At 34.9% G+C, this 10725-nt stretch overlaps 1 long non-coding RNA gene across 2 annotated transcripts; it reads right to left on the bottom strand.

Annotated features, from left to right (window-relative positions):
- Nucleotides 1-5709: 5709 nt before the first annotated feature.
- On the bottom strand, nucleotides 5710-9592 carry LOC148781369 (uncharacterized). 2 transcript variants are annotated; one of them, XR_016058735.1, is made up of 5 exons: nucleotides 7523-9592; nucleotides 7212-7436; nucleotides 6813-6977; nucleotides 6243-6724; nucleotides 5710-6142 (listed from the first exon to the last, which is right to left on the bottom strand). It is a non-coding gene; the product is annotated as an uncharacterized LOC148781369 (long non-coding RNA). The 2 variants fall into 2 exon arrangements; XR_016058734.1 differs by having other exon boundaries at nucleotides 7212-9592.
- Between the last annotated feature and the right edge of the window lie 1133 nt (nucleotides 9593-10725).

Raw genomic sequence — 10725 nt, 5'->3', positions numbered from 1 at the left:
TGAGACGTCGAGGACACCTCTGTGTATGGTGATGAGCAACACCGTCTGCGAACCTTGTTGAAAGATAAAGATGAACGAACAGAAGCAGCAAGCAGTTCGCACATGGAGCTGCCATCGCCATGCGCGATATGTGAAATCACAGAAGGGAGAAAAGAGAAGAAAGAGACATGCACAGAACTGCCACTGCCGTGCATGGCCTATGGGAGGAGTTCAGATGAAGAAGAAGAAGAAGATAGAAAAGAAAAGGAGAGAGTGAATATTTACCTTGAGCCTAGGGGTACCGATCCAAAAGTTTATCTATCCTCTCTCTCTCTCTGCAAATGTGACCCAACAATGAGAAGAAAGAGAAAATTTATTAAGTAATGTTCTCCTTGACGAAAGAATGAAGGGTCTATGTACAATGGTAATGCGTGGAATATATAGAATTGTGCCAAAACATGGGTGAATTGATCAAAATTAAACCTAATTGCTGAAAATTAAGATTTATCTGAATTAAAAGAAATAAGAAAATAGGGTGTAAAATGACAGATTTGCCCCTTCCTAATAATTTATGAAATTTCGAAACATTCCAAAATGACAGATTCGGCATGGCGATCGATTTGTTACCAACTTCGAGCCATGGATCATGTTTTTAGGGCACGATCATGCGTCATGAAATTTGGATGAATCTTGAAACTTCGAATCGACAGTGTGCTCATTCCTTAATGTTTTTCTGTGATTTCTTCGCTGGATCATACTGAGCATGTCGTCATGATCGCGTGGCAACAAACGCAACTCGATTTTGTGTTCGGATGAAGATTTTGTAACTTTGGAGTTTTTGCTGGAATCTGGAATTTCGACGTCGGAATTTGCAATCACTTCGTCAACTTCGTGTGCGGAATCTGACCGTTCATCATGTATGGGGTTCGGACTAAAGAGTCACACACGAGTGAAATGAAATTAAAAAAAATAAATTGGATAAGTTTCTATATGGCCTAGGCCTTATGAAAATAAAATAAAGCCTCACTTCAAATCCAAATCCAGAAAGCACTTTGGGCATAAGAAATCTTCATGATGGTTCTAAAATCAATTTCCAATACCGACAATAAAATTTGAAACTAAAAAAATAGTACAGATCAAGATATGTGAACACTTATTAATAGGGTGATGGTCTAGATGATTTATTGCAATATACATTATTTTGAGAACTTGAAATCATAATTTTTTTTTAGAGAAAATTACATACATATCTGTTATACTTTACGTTATTACAGTTACACCAAATAGTTTCTGTTATTACTCATCTGTCCGTTTTTTATCTTACATAACACCTTTTTTAAAAAAGATAACTTTGCCCTTTTTCCGATGTTCAACATCCAAATTTTTAAAATTTTCGGATGTGTAACATCAAAAAATAGCCGCAGTTCCAACAGTGATTTTTCTCATTTTGGAATGTTCAACATCCGAATTTATGAGATTTTCGGATGTTGAACATCCGAAATTTTTGTCGCCAACATTTTCCACGTACAAGCAAAAACTTATTTATTTTTATTTTTATAAAGTTGGGAAAAACCGATCATTGAAGCATCATACCCCTTTTATTGTCCCTTAATACAGTAACCCACAAAGTTGAAGAGATTTACGCACTATTTGAATGTGATTGGTACCGTTCTTACTCTTTCTTTTTACGGCTGATTAATTGAAGTTTATTATCTGTTATTTTTTAAGATATTTTATTTTGTTAATAATATTTGTTGTGTATTTGTTTAGTAATAAAAGAAGTTTAATATTGATGAAGTTACTTGTTTTATATAATTATTTGTTGTTTGTATAATGTTGATATATTATATTCCTTGTTTTGGCTAAATAATTGTTAAACTTGTTTATTTGTATTAAAATTTGTTGTTTATTTTGTGTTTATGTGAGTATTTATAGTTTTCTTTTGTTTAATGTTTATTACTCACAATTTTAGTAGTACACTATTTCAATCTATTATGTAATACTCAGATTTTATGAATCCTAAAGTAGTTAGAAATATCCCAATTTTAGGCAATTTTTTTGTATTGACTTTTTGTAACACAAATTTTGCTATTCATTTAATCCAGTTGTATTGACGATGACTACTTGAGTAGTACAACTAGTATTCCGATATGGGGGGTCATTTGAGATGAATGCAGATGACGGACGTGTTATTATAAAGGAGGAAAATTGAAGTTTACCAAGTATAATAGGAATAGTTCTTTGGAGGAACTAGAAAGTCATTTTGCTTAGTTAACCAAGTATAATCCAAGAAAATTAGCTATTATGTACCACAACACAAGTCTATTTAGTGGGCTTGATTTGATTAATGTTAGTGATGATATAGATATCTGTTATGTTGGGAGGGGAATCTTCGAGAATTGTGGTATAGATTGCCGATCCACAAGAAGAATCTATTGCTAAGGGCCCATCTTCAAGGAATAGGTATATCTACAATTTATTTTTTCATCTATAAATTGCTTTATTTTAATCTTATATGTGCATAAATTGTTGCTTCATCTTACACTCTATCTTTTTTCAACAGTCGGTGTAATGCTTTACCTGAGCAAGATCAAAACATTGAACTGACACCCAACCTTGAGCTCATACCAGAGCATGATATGGAGGATATTGAACTACTAGAGAATCCATGTAGAGGAGTTGGTAACGAGGTTCAATTGAATGTTGGGAAATTTTTTGAAATTGTCAATAAATGTCGGCATCATCTAGTTGATTTTGCAATCCACGACAATTTTGTTTTAAAGTTTGACAAAAGTGAATTAGGACGGGTGTGGGCAAGTTGCATGGCAAAGGGATGCACATGACAAGTGCGGTGCTTACGAGTTGGCAGTACCGCAGACTTTAAAGTGAAGTCTATCGTTAAGGAGCACACATGTAGTGGTCTAATGGGGAAGGTCCATCAGCTACTAGCTCGTAGTGATTGGGTGGCAAAAAAGATTACAAGTCGCATTCTTGACTAACAAAAAATTAAAGTAAAAGATATTGTAAAAGATGTTCAACATGATCATGGGGTCAGATTTTCCTAAGCTTGGCAGGGAAAAGAGGTTGTTAGAGAGATGATAGATGGATCACATGAACAACAATACCATGACCTCCCTCTGTATATTAAGAAGATCAAAAGAACCAACCCGGGAATCGAAGTTCGTATCCACACAAATGAAGGAAGGTTCAAATGACTATTTATTGCTTATCGTTCATGCATTATATGTTTTGTTAATGGATGCCGGCCACTAATTGGTATTGATGAAACAGTCCTAAAAGGACAGTATCAAGGCATTTTATTGTGCGTCATCACGCTAGATGAAAATAATAGGCTCTTCACATTGGCAATTATAGTGGTTGAGAAGGAGAACTACCAGAGTTGGTATTGGTTCTTAAGTATATTGAGTGAGCTATTAAATGGGTACCCTAATTTGCCTGCCTTAATCATTATATCATATCGACAGAAAAGCCTATCAGAAGCAATAGAAAAATGATTTTCCACATGTTTTCCATCATTTTGCATGCGACATATGGGAGAGAACTTCAAGGACTTTATAAAAAGGGCAGCGAATACTGAAGTATTGCTTATGCTGTTTTGAAAGGCTGCTCGTGAAGCGACCATTGGTGGATTTTAAAAAATAATGTTTGATATATAGTGTGCCAACCCAAAAGCATATGATTGAATTAAGAATATTCCCCCCAAATTTTGAGCAGATGCCTATTTTTCAGGGTCTAGATACAGTCATCTTGCCTCAAACATGGCCGAGTCTTTCAATGCTTGGATTTTATCATCATTATAACGTATGAAGAAATAAGGGTACAGTTGATGACCAGGTTTGAAGAGAAGAGGGAGTTAGGTAGTACTTGGAGCAGCATACTAGTATTGGAAGCCCAACAATTACTTGACATACGAAAGATGAAGGCTCGATTTTTACACACAGTTATATCCGCCATAGACATGCAGTTTGAGATCCATTATCTTGGGAAGAAGTACGCTGTCGATTTAACGCATTGGACATGCAGTTGTAGAAAATGGCAACTCAATGGCATTCCGTGTGCCCATGCCATTGCGGTCCCACTGTGTACTGCCTTAAGTATTTTAAGGTGAATTACTTTAAAAGGGCATTTCAAACTCCCTTTGCGTTTGTCCTGGAAGATATTGAGTTGACAGGTATTTACAACTGGACAGTGTTGCCACCAAGGACTACATGCCTTCCCGGTAAGCCAAAAAAGCAACGAAGAATATCTGAGACGAAACATCCGATCACCAGGCCTTTGAAGTGTAAACGATGCGGCGCAGAGGATCATAATAGGAGGACGTGCAGAGAACCGATATAGTGAATTACTTGATGTTAATATTATATTATTGTATTGAATTATGAATTTCATGAATTAATGAATGGAGTGAATATTCTAATTTTGTTGTCAAAATTGTGTTAGTGCAATTGGAAATCTTTGTTGTCATAATCTTCTAATGGAGAATTTGGAGCCCCTTCTGAAACTATTATGAGTTTGCCAATCTTTGTGTCGAGAAAGATAATTTCAATATTCCAAACCTTGAAGTCCATTTTCTTCTCATGTCCATGCATCTTGAAGTCCATTTTTTCTCATTTGCAGACCTTAAAGTCCATTTTTTTCTCATTTTCATGCATCTTGATGTCTAGATGATCAATGTGATGTCTAAACAATTTTCGAATGTTGGACATTCGAAAAGTCAAAATTTTCGGATGTTCAACATCCGAAAATAAGACTTTCAAAATACAAGAACTTCTTAGATTTTAGCAATCAAATTTTCGGATGTTAAACATCCAAAAATTTGATATTTTCGGATGTTGAACATCAAAAAATATGACTGTCACAATCCAGGAAGTTACTGGATTTTGACAGTCACATTTTTGGATGTTCAACATACGAAAATATGACATTTTCATATATGCAACATCAGAAAATAATTTTAGATATGCAACATCCGAAAATAATTTCGGATGTTGAACATCCAAAAATTTGACATTTTCGGATGTTCAAAATGTGACTGTCACAATCCAGGAAGTTTTTGGATTGTGACAGTCATATTTTCGGATGTTGAACGTCCGAAAATTGCCAATTTTCAGATGTTGAACATCCAAAATCATTTTAGGATGTTGCACATCTGAAAATGTCATATTTTCGGATATTGCACATCCGAAGATGGCATATTTTCGGATTTTCAACATCCGAAAATATGATTGTCTCATGTCAACAAAGAATTCCAATTGTACTAACACAATTTTGACAACAAAAACAGAATATTCACTCCATTCATTAATTTATGAAATTCATAATTCGATACAAGAATTCAATATTCGAATGTGATTTCTGTCACATGTCACATGTTTAGTTTTCCTGTTCAGTTTTCCTAACACATGTTCAATTTTCCCTAGTTTAGTTTAGTTCACATGATTTCTTTCACATGTTCCACTTTCCCTAGTTCAATTTTCCTGTCATGTTCATGCCACATGCTGCACATTGAGAAACTCAAATTACAACCAATTTTAATACGCAAATTTAATACACATGTGCCACATGCCAGTCTTCACCTCTTGGTGATTATTTTCGAAACTCAAATTATTAAACAATTTTAATACGCAACAAGCCACAAACTCCATTAATCTGTAAAGGCTTAAAAGAAAGTAGAAAGAAAGACTTAAGCGAAAGTAGAAATGACCAATACAAAATTCATTCAACAAATTGGGTGGGTAAAAATGACCAATACATTTCAACAGTCAAAATGACCAAGTGTCCAATACATTACGCGAGTCAAGATCCCATTACACTGGTTGCCTTCTCTTAGACTGATACTGTTTCTTTCGTGTGTTATATCTTCTGGGTTCCTCAACTGCAGGTTGTGTGGATGGAGCTAGGTCTTCTACAACCCGGCTACTTTCACCCACTCCATCATGTCCAGCCTTGTCAGGTACACTTTCGTCATTATATTGACATTGCAAAATTTTCATTCTGGCTTTACATCACCCATATCCACAAGCACAAACTTAGACAACGTTTCAAACGTGTTGTTAACACGATTATAAACTTCAGGATACCACTTATGTCTAAGTGTAAGTACCTCTACTAACATGACTGTAGATGCTTGAACTGTACTAACCTGCACAAACAAGATTATATAATTAATATATTTAAACAATTTCATAGAACTAAAAGGTAAATAAAATACTATAAGAATTTATAGGTCAATATAAACGTACCAACTGGTCTTCATAACCTCGAGGTCTCATTATATACGGTGGTTCATGAGCAGGAACCGCTTCTTCTTCTTTCTGGATGTGAGGTTGCAATATGTTTTTGGGTGGGTTAGCAACATTATACATTAGAGGATGAGACACCAGGTTGTATCGGGCCTTGTACTCCTCTAAGGGCAACCCATTGTCAGCGTCTTCTACAATTTAAGGCATCAAGCGGTCATGGCGAGACAATCAGTGAGCGATTTTGTCTGCATTCACAGTTTACCAATCTCGTTGTCCACCTTGTATGTTAGCCCTCTTACTAACAACCAAGGGATTCATAGGAATGCCCAGTTTAGCTCCAAATTGCCAGCGTACTTGATATGGCATGTACGGCTCGGCAATATCGTCAAATATCAATATTGTCATGCACATTGCAGTTTGATACACCTGCTGCCTATCATCTGAAATGACCTCATCAAGCTTGAAATAGGATTCCAGATTACCTGTTATATGATATGCAATCAGTCAATAAAAATAATCATAACTACTTAAATACATTTGAAAGTAATCAATATCAAATTATACACTAACCTCATTAGGTTGGAGGTTATCAAATTCTTATCTGATGGGAGGCATTAGGTTATGTGGATTGCCATGATATTTCTTCGGTGGCTCCCATATTTTGGCCCAAGGCATATTTGGATAGATACTATGCGGTATGGGCCTCATATGCATAATATGCTCATACGACCAGCACTGCAATAAATTAAGATATGATAAATATTAAATATGTTAGGAAAGCAGTCTAAACTATTATGCTTATGTCATATACCAAAAAAAAAAGTTACATGCATGGGAGTGGCTGAACCACTAAAATGTCTTCATTTGAAAGTGCAAGCTTTTCTAAGTGAGCGATAGAGGAATGCAAAGGCTGCAACACCCCAAGCATATGTGCTGGCTCCCTCAATATCTTCAAAAAACTACAAGTACCTTGTTGATACTGTTGAAACTGATGCATCAGCAAATATGGTGATATTGATGAGGAAACTTGAACAGAGGTTGCATCAAGTGGCAATTCCCTAAAATTCGCCTTCAACTATGTATGCCTCAAGCTTGTCAGGTTGCCATCAGGGACTGTACCCAAATTGTCTTCTATATACTGTCGCAGGTCACTGATAAGACGACATGTAACTGAGTCGCCATCCACAGCCAGTCCTAATATCTCGTATACATCAAATAACGTTAGTGTCATCTCACCAATATGAATGTTGAAATGAAATGTGTTGGTCTCAGAACGCCACCTCTATACATTAGCTGAGACCAAAGGATGATCAATTCGGTCTAGTTGAATGATAGACAAGGGACCCAACCCAAACGCATTTACAAATTGAACTTGCTCTTCCTTTAATTTCCATTCATTTAATTGATAACTCTTCTCATCAATTCTAATTTCTTCTTTCTCCTAAAATACAACAAATAAACAACATATTAGTCTCAATACATATACATGTACTTCTCATAAAATGTTTTAACCTGAGTACAATTTATTGCAAAATAACAAATTAATAGAAAGGGCAAATGAATATATTATACATGTCCTTCCCATATAAAATATGATGCATGTTTAGGATGAAGTTGCAGCAAACTAGGGTCTTGAGGATTTTCTGGGTATCCTCCATCAGGATGTAAACGATTGATATTCACTGAAATCCCATATGGTCACCATGTTAATCATAAGGTTACATATACAGATATTTACTGGATAACAATGAACAAACAATAATGACATGCTATTATTAAACGAAGAAAGTGGTTGTTTCTTGAAATTGAATTAAAGTCTCTAGTTGGTCCAGGCCAACTTCAGAAAGTCTCTAGTTGGCCTAGTGGTTTTCTAATTACTGGTAATTAAAGATTTGCTCTGTCCAAAATTCATTATATCCAACCACCCAAAAACAACCACCCATTGGTAAACTATATCTCAGAATCTGGAATAATACCTCTTTCTAACCCTACAAATTGCTTATATCAGGTTAACCATTTTTAACCGTTCAATTGCATATATTCAAAAGAAAAATCTAAAGACATGACTAAAAACAATCACATAATAGAGCTATAGAAGAGCAATAAGCATTAAAAAAAAGACACAAATTTCACCAACACAATTCTTCGCTAACTGGGCAACCATACATTTCATAAATTTGATTTAATTGATAAATTGGTCAAATGCAACTAAAAGAGACCAATATTATATAAAAAAATTGAATAACCAATTAAGAAATTCACACCCAATATCAGGCCACTCTTTGAAATAGCTATGAGCCTCCATAAAATACGAAAAAAAGAGTTTTCCAAAGGTTCTAGGGCCAGCTCCACTTGATCATTATTCATTGACCAATCCAAAAAATAAAGAAAATACAAAATGGGTATTCAATGGATTACTAGGAAAAGTAACCAGGAAAAATAAAACAGAAAAACCATCCCCAAGTTTTTTACAGAATAAAATAGAGCTTTTATATCCAACAAAAAATAAAAAAGAAGCATGCAAATTAAAAGAAAAAATTCAAAAATATAAGAACAAACAAGAAAATATAACAAAAAAACAAAAACCCGTACCCTTTCCACATAGCAAATATAACTTCTATACTAATGTATTTTTAGGGATGCATCATATACCCAACAAAAAAACTAAAAGAAAACCTAGAAAAAAATAAAAAACCAATAGTAAAAATAAAATATAACAAAAATACAACAAATAAAACCTATAGCCTTTTTTCTTTTTCTCTTTCTTTTTCTTTTCAGAGAATGGAATGTTGTTGTGCATTTATACACCAAGTAAGCAAACCCACATATCAGTTAAAAGAAATTTTGTTTTTTCCATTCAATGTTAGGAGAAATTTGTTTTTTTCATTAGATGCAGATAAAATAAAAAACCATTAGATCCAGAGTACAACATTTATTTCCAATATCAAATTAGAAGGAAAAACCAACAAAAAATAAATAAATGGAAAACCACAAAAAAAAGTAAAAGAAACAAAACCTTACCTTGTTGAATAAGAAGAAGAAGGTTGAAGTTGAGAGAGAGCACGATAATAGGGAAGAGGGAAGAGCTGAGTCAAGGGAGAGGGGTGAGAGACAGTAGGGAGGTTTTGAGACGAAGCCGAGACAATAGAGAAGTTTTGAGAGGGAGCCGAGACCATTGCGAGGGTTTGAATGAAAGATCGCTATTTTCGGATGTTCAACATCCGAAAATACCAAAAACTTGGATGTTGAACATCCGAAAATAATAAATTCAATGTGTTAACTTGCGCCCATTTTCGGATGTTCAATATCCGAAAAACACGCATATTCGGATATTGAACATCTGAAAAAGGGTAAAGTTATCTTTTTTAAAAAAAGACGTTATGAAAGATAAAAAACGGACATATGAATAATAACAGAAACTATTTGGTGGAATTGTAATAACGTAAAATAAAAAGGATATGTATGTAATTTATTTATTTATTTATTTTTTATTTTTTATTTTTAAGACCATAATGTTCAAGCTATAATGATTGATTTAAATGTTTTCAACCAATGGTTTAAAAAGCGGATCGGTGACCTGGATCGAGCACCTCAAAAACCAATCTGGATCGGCGATCTGGATCGAGAATCGAGTGAATCGGTCAGAATAAAGGTTCAAAAAAATCCAAAAAAATTATTAAAATTCATTATAAATATTGTTTTTCAAAATTCAATAAGAAATGAGGGTACTCCATTAAGAATTTTCATGTTTTTGCATGAGTATGCGAATATTGATATGTTCTTTCCCTGTATGAACTACTATTCAGCATTTAATTTACATCATACACAAGGATAAACATAGAATTATCATGGAATAAGTATATCAACATACATGGACTACAATAAAGCATACAATTAGTAACATACGATCTAAAAATAAAATGACAGACGACGTTGTTGTTCTTCTTGGTCACGCTGGTGCCATTGATTGAATCCGTTTGACAATTCATTGATTCGATCTAAAAACGAATCATCGATATTAGCAGGCGTCTGACTATACCCAAATCCTTGAGTGTTAGTGTTTTATTGTGTTCCCAATCCAAAATCCCCGAAGCTTGTCCATCCTTCATGTTCACCTACACTGTCGTGCTCATCCCTACACTGTTGCTGTTGGGACCGATATGTGAATAATATGGCTGGGATAGGGTGGCCTCAGAATCATCATCTCGCTCATTTTCTCTTAGATCCCCTTCCCACTCTGCCTCATTAGGTGCAATATCACCGACATCTCCGACAAATTGTGGATACGTTGGCTGGCTGCTTCCTCTTTCATGCTGCTCATCACCTTCTTCAAGATCTTCCTCACCGATAGCCTCAAGGAACGCTCTCTTGTGCAACACTGGCTCCTCCTCTTCTACTACCCATTGGTCTGCTGTGTCTGTGGCAAATAATGTGTCTAAGTCTATCGGCCCATAGTCTTCGAGCTTCTTTCTTATTTGACGCT

The sequence above is a fragment of the Amborella trichopoda genome, chromosome 7, assembly GCF_054954075.1.
Source record: "Amborella trichopoda isolate Santa Cruz 75 chromosome 7, AtrichopodaSantaCruz75HAP2 v2.0, whole genome shotgun sequence".
Lineage (NCBI taxonomy): Eukaryota > Viridiplantae > Streptophyta > Magnoliopsida > Amborellales > Amborellaceae > Amborella > Amborella trichopoda.
The sequence above is the reverse complement of the archived record's forward strand: the minus strand, read 5'-3'. Positions and strand labels throughout refer to the sequence as shown.